The 11,767-nt window shown below is 42.3% G+C and overlaps 1 long non-coding RNA gene across 1 annotated transcript; it reads right to left on the bottom strand.

Annotated features, from left to right (window-relative positions):
* Window positions 1-5,037: 5,037 nt before the first annotated feature.
* On the bottom strand, window positions 5,038-6,906 carry LOC146856617 (uncharacterized). The gene is made up of 4 exons (XR_014980973.1): window positions 6,770-6,906; window positions 5,872-5,954; window positions 5,705-5,782; window positions 5,038-5,422 (listed from the first exon to the last, which is right to left on the bottom strand). It is a non-coding gene; the product is annotated as an uncharacterized LOC146856617 (long non-coding RNA).
* Window positions 6,907-11,767: the final 4,861 nt, after the last annotated feature.

The raw sequence follows: 11,767 nt of genomic DNA, 5'->3' as shown, positions 1-11,767 counted from the left end.
TGAATTCCTGTTGTCAGGAGTAAGGAGGGAACATAATAAATGGACTTTTGAAAGAGCACTTCGCTCTGATCAGGAGTATGTTAACTATATGAGGGTCTGGATTAGTGAATTCTTTAGTTATAACAAGGACAGTGCACCTCCATGAATGATTTGGGATGCTTTTAAACATCAGTGAGAGGTGAGACCTTGCGATATAGTCTGAATAAAAAAAAATAAGTTGCAGGACAAATTAAGAGCTATTGTCAGCTTCTGCAGACCAAATTAATTTATGTGGTAAATAATTGTGGGGATCCCGCTATAACGGTGGATTTAATTATGGTTACTAAAGCTGCTCTGAATGATTTTAATATGGAAAAAATGGCCGGCAAGTATCTTGCTAAGAAACAACAATGCTATGAACATAGTGAGACAGTTGGCCGATTATTAGCAGTTAGGGTGAGGCAACAGGCAGCGTCAGGACATATAAAGCAGATAAAGAATAGGCAGGGAGATATTGTGTTGGATGCGGCAGAGATAAGGGATGCTTTTAAGGAGTGTTATGAGGTATTATACACAGCTGCAGCCCCACCTGAAGGAAGTGAGGTAATGCATGAGTATGAATATGTGTCGAAAGTGAGGGTGTCACAGGAAGAGGCTTTTTTTGGGGAGCTGAAATCTCTCAGGAGAGCTCTATTCGGCTCTTCAAGCCCTTCCATCAGGTAAGGCCACTGGTACGGATTGCATACCACTAGAATTTTATAAAACTTTTGTTAACCAGGTCACCCAGGAATTATTTTTAAAGAAAGGGAAGGATCCTATGAATATGGGCTCCTATAGACTGATAACACTATTAAATCACGATACTAAGCTGTATTCAAAGATATTTGCTTCCCGCCTTAATAAGGTTATGCAGCAGTTAGTAACAGTCTGGCAACATGGCTTTATTCAGGGGAGGGGTACGGATGACCATGTCAGACGGTTTATTTTACTAATTAATGCGTTGGAAGATCTACGGAAACCTATAGCTGCACCTTTTTGAATACCGAGAAGGCTTTCGACCGCGTGGCATGGAGTTACGGATGGAGGTGTTTGAAAGCTACTGGTCTAGGAGCAGGGTTTATCAGAGCCATTCAGGTTCTATACGCTAAACCTATAGCTCATTTACAGATCATGGGAGGAGAATCTGGGGAGTTTCAATAGGTTGGGGAACTAGACAGGGGTGCCCTTCTTCCCCCCTGCTGTTCGCTTTATATATAGAGCTTCCCCGAACATTTATCCAATTAGTTTACACGGCCGGGACACAAAATTGTTGGCTTATCCCGATGATGTTGCGATGATTACCTCTGATCCTGATAGAGCGCTGGCTGAAGTTGAATTATTTGCCGAGCACTTTGGTATATATTCAGGTTATCTGTTGAATAGAGCTAAAACCAAGATATTAGTAAACAGGTATACCTCTGCAGATGAAAGTAGGATTGTGGAGGAAGCTATATATTTAGGCATACGTGTAAGGGCAAAGATTGAAGATATCATAGACATAAATCTCACCCCCATAATGAGTAAAATCAAGAATGATATGTGGCGATGGGATAACCTAAAATTGTCTATAATCGGTAGTTGCAACCTGATTAAAATGACGATTCTGCCTAAACTATTATATATATTTCACACAATTAATCTTGAAATACACAATGACTGGTTTAGGCAGATCGAGAGGGAGGTTGCTAGATTTATTTGGTCTTATAAGCGGACTCGTAGATCAAACACATATTTATCTCTCTCAAGAGAAAGGGGGGGCCTTGGACTACCTAATTTAAAATTATATTATCTAGCAGCTGCTTTACAATATTATTGGCCTCTTTTTGGTATTAGGAAAAAGGAAGTAATCGATTCTAACTATGTTCCATCAATATTCGAAGAATCTGATTGGCCCACGGGCCAATGGCTGTCTACTAAAAATATATGAACCAAATTATTTTAAAAAGACCCGTTTTAAGACTCTAATAGCAGAATTCCAAAATTGGTCGGTGATTAGGTAAAAACTAGGGCTTGGCAGGTATAGTAGATATACACCATTGATCGACAATGATCAGCTACCTGAGGCTTTGTCAGATGTCAGGCGATCTTTTGATGGGGGATCATATTGCCTCCTTTGATGTAATTAGAGCCAGATTTAATATTGGGCATCAGGAATTTTTAAGTTCTTACTAATAAGGGATTTTCTTTTCAGAAAAGCTGGTGGGACAGCGGGTTTTACATTGATTCCGCTGATGTAAGCTTTAATTAGCACATCCAGCTTTTCAATATCGTCATTGTATAGTTTACTGTTGGATGGTGTTACTGATGACTTTGAAAAGCATGTGCTGAAATGGCAGGCTAGGTTAGATGTCGCGGACTCTTGTTTTAGGAAGTCAATAGAGATGGGCAAACTTGTATTATGTTCTACAAGTCTGCGGGCACAACACTTTAAGACTTTTTTTGACTTGTATATTACGCCTACAAACATTGTTAATTGGGGCGGCATGGAGGTGACCCAATGCTTTAGGTGTAAGCCATACAGTGCGGATGCGATTCATATTTTCTCTACGTGCCCCAGTTTAGAATTAATAAAGTGAGAAATTTCTGGCTTTCTGAAGTATATGTTAAAAGAAGATGTGCTGCTTTCTCCTCAGCTTCTGTTACTAGGGGTAACTGCACAAGATGGTCCTGGCAGTGAGCTCTTATTTATTGCAATGTCATTTTTTAGATTATGTGCCGCCTCAGCCTGGTTAGATTCTTCCCCCCCAACATTTTAGCAATGGAAAGGTTACACATATTTAAATGGAAAAAGCACTCTATGAACAAAGAGGCAAAAAAGGTAGAAGTAAAGTGCTGAAGATTTGGGGGTCAATTAAAAGAATGGGCTAATGTATTAATTCAAGAGAAGTAATTTGTTTATCATGATGAATTATCCAAATGTAATAATGTGTTTCCTTTTCTTATGAATATGTTTCCTGGCCTATGTTAGTTGTTTTTGCTCTCTGTATATCATTATTTATATTTATGGTCATATTGGTGTTATGAAAATGATTTTTGTTTTATATATACTTAAGCTGCTTTTTGCTTTCTTTTGTTTCCATCTTGTGTTTTGTGTATTCATAAAATAAAAATATTATGAATTGTATCTGCTGTGATACATAGCAGCAGAGTGTATTGTGTTATTATAGATGGTGCTCTAAGGATTACACCCGACTATTGGTGTATTTTTCCTGATTGCTGATGAGGCAGTGAACAAAGAAGATCTGATTTCCACCAGCTGAAACCTATGTGATGATTTCCAAAATATATTTTCATAACTTGAGAACATGTGTGGTGTTAAACCTAAGTTATCCATCTCAGCATATTTAAAAATACAACTGGAGCCTTCTAAATGCTTGGTTCTATGAAGAACAGAAGTAGCAAGATTGGGCATAAACTGAACACTATCTTAATACCTTTGAACACTTGTTATGGCTTTGAAATATTCTTTTTAGGTCTACAGGTCCTTAGAATGCAGGATTCTCTCATCATGTTGTACATATGTGTGTTTTTATTACAAGAATAAGGCATGTGGTCGAGAGGAGTGACATGGAAAAGAAGGTCTGGACAGGGGAGGCATCATTTAGAACACTATTTAACTAACTGTTGAAGTGGTGGCTTCAATAGAGGAACAAACAGGTTTGTGTTTGATTAAAGTGGTTGGATGATATTTTACTAACAGTGATAAATGTGACATCAGGCAGATGGATAAAGACTGATATTTTAAGAATGGCCCGGGAAAAAAGGTAAATTTTTCGTTAACAGCAAGCATGAAATTAATATGAGTTCTAATACTTTGCCATGGCAGTGAATGATGTGGGAGCATATGTTGCGGAGAGAAGCTGATTTTTAATGCAAAGTTGAAGCCCTCACAAAATAAATTAAAAAAAATATATTCTTGGGTAGTGCAATGCTCAACATAAGACGATACATTTTTGAAGGGCCCACAAGTCAGTCAGTCCTCTGGCATTTAGGCAAAGATGACTATCGGCCGCATGTACCAAAGGTTTCAGCGGTTGCAAAAGGAAAATCGGTCCCCTGATGTGTGTCTCCTGTGATGGGAGTGTTGTCAGTGCCTGAGGTAAAAGAGGCACACACTACATGGGTGGAAGATGCAGATCCCCTGTCCACAGCAGCATTTGTCTGCCCCAACAAGTAATGCAGCACAGCCCTATGAAGGGCCTGCTGGTTTTCGTTGGTGCCACTTGGTCAAGGCAGTTGTGTGTGCCTCTGCCTCATAACACCAGCGATGGCAGCCAGGAACTGATCCAAGCCATGGAGCACAGGGTAGATGCCTCCTATGGCCTGTGAGGTGTCCATATTGGGACTAAGGCACCTACAGACTCCCTCGAGGGTGCCCGCCACAGTCTCCATCCCCGCCCATACCCCAACTACCAGCTCCTGCTGGACTCCTACTGCACACTGTTGGAATTCAATTTGGGGGTCCTCAGGGTCCAGCGCTGATGGTGGGCTGGAAGGTAGGGTTTGTTGGGTGATAGGCAGATCCTCTAGAGAGCATGTGATGCTGTTGGCCCTTCCCATGACCGAAGATGGTGATTGCATGGAGACCAGTAGTGGCCACAGGGTGTCTTGGCTAAGGTTTGGCAAGCTGCCATCCTCAGCAAGATCCTCATTCAAGAGAGGCAGCTGGTCTGGAGGTGTTGGTACATCATCTGCAATGAAACTAGATATATGTCAATGTTGATCCATGTTAGATGTTGAATTGAATATTCTGGTTGACATTCAGACTTTCTACTAATTAACTTTCAGGTCAACATTGATGCATAGTACATCTGCAGGTGACGAAGTCCATTTGTGACTGAGACGAACCATGGTGTGTCCATTAGCAGTCATGCTGTCGCATTTTGTACTAGCTCGAGTCTGGTTAAAAGAAATGTTCCCTTTGGATGGTATCTAGGTTCAACAAGTCACACTCAAACCAAACTTATACTCCACACATCTCGTACTAATCAATGGTTAAGGCACTTATAAGTCGACTGCTTGTTTTAGTCAAATAATTAATATATTTTAGTTAGTAAAAATGAATTTTTATACAAGTTCATATGACACACAAAATTAAAAAGCACAAATATTCATCAGTATTAAAAACAATGATCTAAAAATACAGCGAGAAAGGAGAATGTACAGAGACAATACACTATGTCTTTTGCGTGGTAATTCGACTATACACATAGACAGCATAGAGCATGTATCTAAATTCCCTGTCTGCGGCGAAATGCTGACTCTTGCCAAATTTAACACAACTTCTATTGTGGCCGTCGACGCGTTTCAGTGGCACATTCGCAATAGGACCGCCTTCTTCAGGACATTAACTTTTTTTCTCCTCTTATATTAAAAATAATCAGATATCAGCTTTGTGTCAAACCTATAGTATAAATAAGAACAAAAATAAACATTTGTGTCACTTCAATAGTCATTAATCGACTTTTTAGATATACACCAAATTTAAACCAACAAGATCAATATTATTCCTATGCAATGCAATCTCACTTCATCCAAATTGCTTTAGCCTGTCCCTCCCGGTTTATAAGTGCATTAACCATCCACACAGAGAGAGTCAATCATCAAAACCATGATACTCACACATACTTATTCCGAATCTCAACCGGTTGTAATTTTGCTTAGAAATGAATGAAGAGAAACTCACCGGTGCAACTGCACTCAGTATTAGGGGTTTCAAGTCACTTCCACTAATGGTTGAGGTTAAATGACGTATTCAGAACATCTATAATGTTAAAGGACATTCATTACTCCTTTCTGTTCGCTCCCTATTTATGTACACAATCAAATAGGTGTATTTAAATCGTCTGTTACCTCTATATATTTTGAACCTCAGATCTTCATTATGAAAAGAGGCTTGACTTGGAAGATTTGATATGCCTCCAAGAGAGTTAACCCTAGAAAATATTTTAAAACACAGTTACCGTAAATCTCAGCATGAATCTATACTTTAGAACACTACGGTTATCATAATAGAGGCTAAGTCACATTGTATTACAAGTACGTATTTTAACCTTCCTCCCCTCAGGTAAATAGACTCTAGACCTTAATCTTAAATCATTAGGTCTATGAAGACAACAACCGCCCTCAGTCCAGGGCCGGACTGACTACCGGGCGTTTTGGAATGCTGCTGAGCTGGGGGCTGATTTCGTTGATGGGGACCTGCGTGTACTGAACGAAATTCGTTTTGCTTTAGTTATTTCGAAGTACACGCAGGTCTCCATGAACGAAATCAGCCCCCACCGCAGTGAAATCAGCCCCCTGCTAGGCAGAATTCCAAAACGCCCGGTAGTCAGTCCGGCCCTGCCTCAGTCGCGTTTCCACTAGCGGGTATCAATGTTTTCCCTTTCACTCCCAACGATAGGGTACCTTGTTCGTGGCTGCATATAATTACAAAAAGGTTCCATGTCAACCCATGTGATAAAGGATCCGTGTATATTCACCGTATATACAGTTATGTCTGCCACAGTCCTCTATCTCCCATGTTTAACTGAGGCATACATCGCGTTTCGGTTTCAACCAGCCATCCCGCCCCGCCGTCATCTATATTTCACTGAGGCATTCATCGCGTTTCGGTTTCCCGGAACCATCCCGCCCCACTATCATCTATTTTCATGGGCGAAACGTTAAGACTTAATGTATTCCACCCTTATCAAACATTGAGTCAAAACCCAATCGAAAACACCCATAGTCTATGTAGCCCACGTCTTACCTCTTTAATCTGACAAAACCGCGTCCCCTAAGGTTATGCCTCGGTCGTAGTTCGTGATTCAAATACCGGCGTTTAATTTTCCCCTTTTAAACTCGCGCTGTTTCCGTACGTCCGCTTGACGTTACACTATGTATGCCTTTTCCGGCTATTCTGTTTTTTTTTTAATATACGAAAAACTTTATTTGAATTACAAGACCCTCACGCGATCGCCATCTTGGAGTACCCATTGTACGTGGGTACTGGGTGCATTAACCTTATGACTATAACTAAAGCGCATCATTAATTGGTGTCCTCTAATAGAAAGGGCTAATTTTCTTATACTGTACAACTCACACCATTATTTTATTTTTAAATTGCGCAATTTAACAAATGACCAAAACGTACTCCAGGCCTCAATTCTTAGTGTTGCTAGCGGGGTCACCATTTTGAAATCCCCTGATTCTATTGCTAATGTGTACTTTGACCCTATTACATACGCACATCTGTACAGATGTTTTTTTTTTAATGTTTAGGTACAGACTGTTGCAATAATCCAGTTGTGACAAAATGAGGGCTGAGACTGCTGTCCTAAAGCTATCCTCTGGTAGGAAAATGTTTATTTTCCTCAAGATTCTGAGGAGGAAAAAGCTCGTCGAGACAATGCCACTGACCTGATCGCCAAAGGCACGTTTTCCTTGCACTCTGCATTCCCTATGATCAGTACTCATCCCATAGCTCCTGTTAAGATGATGTTGGTTTGGTCATTAATTAGTTATGAATCTGCAGACTGCTTTTCACATAGTACACCAAGGCACTCTGCCTTGTTGTGCTGTCTTGCATCCACATTGTGCATCCATGTGGCCAATGGTTCTGTTTATCACACATATCCTGCACACCTCTTCACAGCTGTCAACCTTGCTACACTGGAGGAATATATGTGGGCATGTACTTACCATGGGTTTCCTCATGTGATTTCATTGCACACACAGTTGGCTCCATATTTGTGGACAGTGGGCACTGTGTACTAACTCTAAGGGGATGGGCCCAGTCAAACTAGGTAGATTACTAGCACTGACACTCACCCCATTTCATCATTGCCAGAGTTGGTTATCTGTTGAGTATCACACATCGTTTGACTCAGGCCCCCTCACTTCTGCATGTGTATGCCTCCTCTGGCAATCCTCATTTTGAAGGGTGTTACCCAGAAACTAGTCCCAGGATGCTTGTTTCTGGTTCAGGGAGACCTGGCTTGGCAGTTCAGGCTGGACTGTTCCCATGAGGCACAGGGTCAAATCTGATTTGCACATAGCTGGGTCTGAAATGAGGTGGCAAAGTGAGCTAAAGAATGAATATGGATTGAACCCCGACCTGTGACTGGGGGTGAGTGTCTGAAAAGTTTCAGTGCTCTGTCCATCATCTCCTTGTGTTTGCAATCCTCATTTTGGGCCAGGGACTCAACTTACTGCCGCACTCCCAGGGAACCCAGATCATACATTGACTCTCTTCTGCCTACAGCACCAAATATTATGCGTGACCATATCCAATGGACTGACATGGTTGGCTGTTTTTGAGGGCTATGGGTCATGCTGTACCCCACATTGTAGTAGTCAATCAATCAATCAATATGAACTTTATTTGTAGTAGTGCGTGCTGGAATTGGTGAAATAACCTTACACAGTTATACCATACAATTAGGCACATCCACCTCAGCCTCCAACCATCCCTGACTCCTGGACTTTGTGGTAGCAAACTAGTTCATCCTATACCTTGACAGATCCCAGTTCCACATCCTCCATCTTTGACACATGTAGCATGGTGAGACAATTTGCCATCAGACTCTCTCCTGCCAAGTGCTACATCTTCACCCAGGGCCACATCAATTGTAGAATGTATTACCCTAATGGGCACCTCTCTGTAATCCCTCCCCAGCAAGTGTGACACTGTCAGACACAGCAGTGCATGTATATTGGTCAGGCTACCTTGCACTACAAATATTCCTTCTCACCTCCTTGCCATACAAGGGTTCCCCATTCAGACACAGTGGCAGTTCAACGTGCTTAGACAGTGCCTACAATTCAGTACATTGCCATGGGCCCACCAGGGCCACACAACATCTTTTGTTCCAACACACATGGTCCTCCGGTATGCATCACTTGCATTCCCCCTCAAACCCAGTCTGATTTAGTACATGACAGGAGTTTGGCTGGTCCCTACTAGGCCTGGGTGGAGTTCTGCTGCTGCGTTATGCGTAGTTCCACAAGCACAAAGTGCATTAGGTCACGCAGTAGGCGTGGATTTTTAGCAATGGGTGTTTGTCCCGCTCTAAAAAATCTGAACAAATGACACCATGCATAGCTCAAGAGGGCGCTGCTTCTTTCTGCCGCTAGAGTGGCAGCTTCCTCAACGTGTATGTAAGGTTTCTCAATGAAGTGGTAGCGGCCATCCGTAACCACCCACATTGAGAAAACTCACCAGGAGGTGGTCTGGAATAAGGCTTTCGTCGCTCGTACTTGCCAACCTAACATTCTTGTGGCATTTTTGGGAAATCCACATGCCACACGAAACACGGAGTGGGATTAACTTTGCAAACTCAGCGAGTAGAGCGGAATTTCACACCCAGGTTTAGTTCCTTCTATGGCAGCTGACACATTGGGCTCTCACTCCGCATGTCAGGACAGCTGCACGCTATGCATTTTCATGGAGGATACTATACACGTGGCTCCTGCCATGTTCTTAATGTGCCCCCCACCTGACCCACCTTGCAGATGAGTAATTTCTCCTCTTACAAGCTCATTCAATATCACTGCTTTACAGTCCAAATGTGTGTGCTTGGGCACAAGTGAGACACAGTGGCCTCATGGTGCAAGGTGGCCTGCATTTTCAGTCAGGTTGGGCAGGGAAGATGTGTCCATGCATGATGTGTTATTGCAGTCCATGTTTTTTGCTTTGTTTTCTAGGGCTTGTAGTTCTGAGTACATTCCAATACAAGTGTCTGTAAACAAAGGCGAACCTAAACTGGTGATGCACTTCACACATCGAAGGGTTAAACGTGATGGACTAAGCTGTGCAACATGTAACTGGGTAGTGTGACTTACATTTAGGTGATGTTTAATGGTACATGACCCAGATTTCTGCCCTTTGTCCTACACACAGCGCAGTGGATCACAGGGACATAGGTAGCTGCTAGTGCACAAAGTGACCATTTTGCCTACATTCCCTGTGTTGTGACTTACCCTGTAGGGCTTTTTGTTCTTCTTGGCCAGCACTATCCTGTCCCAGAACTCATGCCACTAACTCCTCTGGGGTGACAGCTGCCACCCACTCTTCCAAGTCATCCAGCTCCTCTTGACGTGTCAGGCCTCCTCATCGTGTCTGCAAAGCTGCCTTCAGGTTGTTGGCCAGTTTCCCCTTTATCCCGCACTTATAGTCATGCCACCCTTTTTTACAGTTGGAGACTGTCCTCTTCACTTGTCCCACACTGTTGATCTTGGCTACTATGGACTGCCAAATGATCACTTTCTTCCCTGATGGCAATTTTGAGGTGAAAAAAAGCTGATGTTGATGCTCTGTCATCACAGTGATCAAGATATCATTCTCCTCCTCACTGAAATTGCACTTTCTCTTCCCCTTGGACTCAGTCTGGACATCCTGGCTGGTGCTCGGGTTGTTTGGTTAGTTGTCTCTGCTGCTGATTTCTGCTTTATGGCTGCCTTCTCAGATGTGTGCCAATTTCTTTTTCACAAAAGCATATTTCTTAATATGTTTTTGACATTTCACGCCCTGAGAAGTGATGCTAAGGTGGTTTGAGTAAAAGAACTCACAAAAAGTATGTTCTGTTCTGTGTACAGAGCAACACAATTCTCATGTCTCAAAATGTGGTCTAGTATGTTTTGCCTGTAATCATGTGTGGCACTGCTGCCAAAAAAGGGGACCTTTTTAGGACAAGAACCCTCACTCACCCGAAAGTGACATGCCTAATCATAGGGCTCCCTCCTCACACCTGGATGCAAGGTCCATGGTGTGGGCTAAACCTCCCCTAAGGGGAGTAGCTGAGGTGTTTTGCAAGAATGAGTGAGGGTGTACAGGGGTGAGGGGAAGGGTGCAAAGAAAAAGTGTGATAGTGATAGATAAAACTATTTCCAGGGGTCCACGTAGACTTTATTAAGTGGCCTAAGGGATAGACTTTAAAAAGAGGACCAGGGATTAATATATCATTTCTCTCATGGGGGTCAATATGTTTCTGCCCAACTATGATCCCATACAGGGATGCTAGGGCATTCGTCAGGACCTCAAAGGTATACAGTCACACTGCATCAACTTGTGATGATAAAAAGTGTAAATACACTGGCCACCACATGATCAAGGTCACCAGGACTGCGATGACCCATATTATTCTGTGGACACTGTCTTTCTGAAAGTGATAATAATACAAACAATTATAATACAAAAATCATCTCAGTGCAAAAGGATATTGGCAGTTCAGTGTAAACTTTGGGGACATAGCGGTACTTTTAGAGTGTCTCTACAGTAAATGATGGCATAGTAGTACTACAAATTCCAATAATAATAAAATAAAGGTGGTTTGTGTCACATTATGTGCTGCCAACCAGCTTTCCATCACTTTTGCTCCTGATGCTACAGTTTCCGCTGAGACATCACGCCCACGAAAGCATCAAATTCCTCCAGCAATAGGCAGAGTGGAGATGCAGGGGCTATTAGAAGGGTTGAAAAAACAACAAAGCCTCATTAACATGGATGCAGCTGTGTGTGTGCCAGGGAAGCTGTCTCAGCCCGGACTCACACACACAAAGGGGAGGCTGAAGCCCTTTGAGCCCAATGGGCGTTGCGCACCTGATGGTGTGCAATACAGTAAATACGACATGCCAATGGCATTTTTAAAAAAAGTCATAATGCAACACAGTGATGAGTCAGTTCTTATGAATAAGGCCCCTGGTTTCAAAGCCAGTTTCAGCACCAAATCTGCACCTTTAAAAATCTTGAATGATATTCATTTGGTTC

Source organism: Triturus cristatus, chromosome 4_1, assembly GCF_964204655.1.
Source record: "Triturus cristatus chromosome 4_1, aTriCri1.1, whole genome shotgun sequence".
Taxonomy (NCBI): domain Eukaryota; kingdom Metazoa; phylum Chordata; class Amphibia; order Caudata; family Salamandridae; genus Triturus; species Triturus cristatus.
Note: the sequence above shows the minus strand (reverse complement) of the source record. Positions and strands in the feature narration are given on the sequence as shown.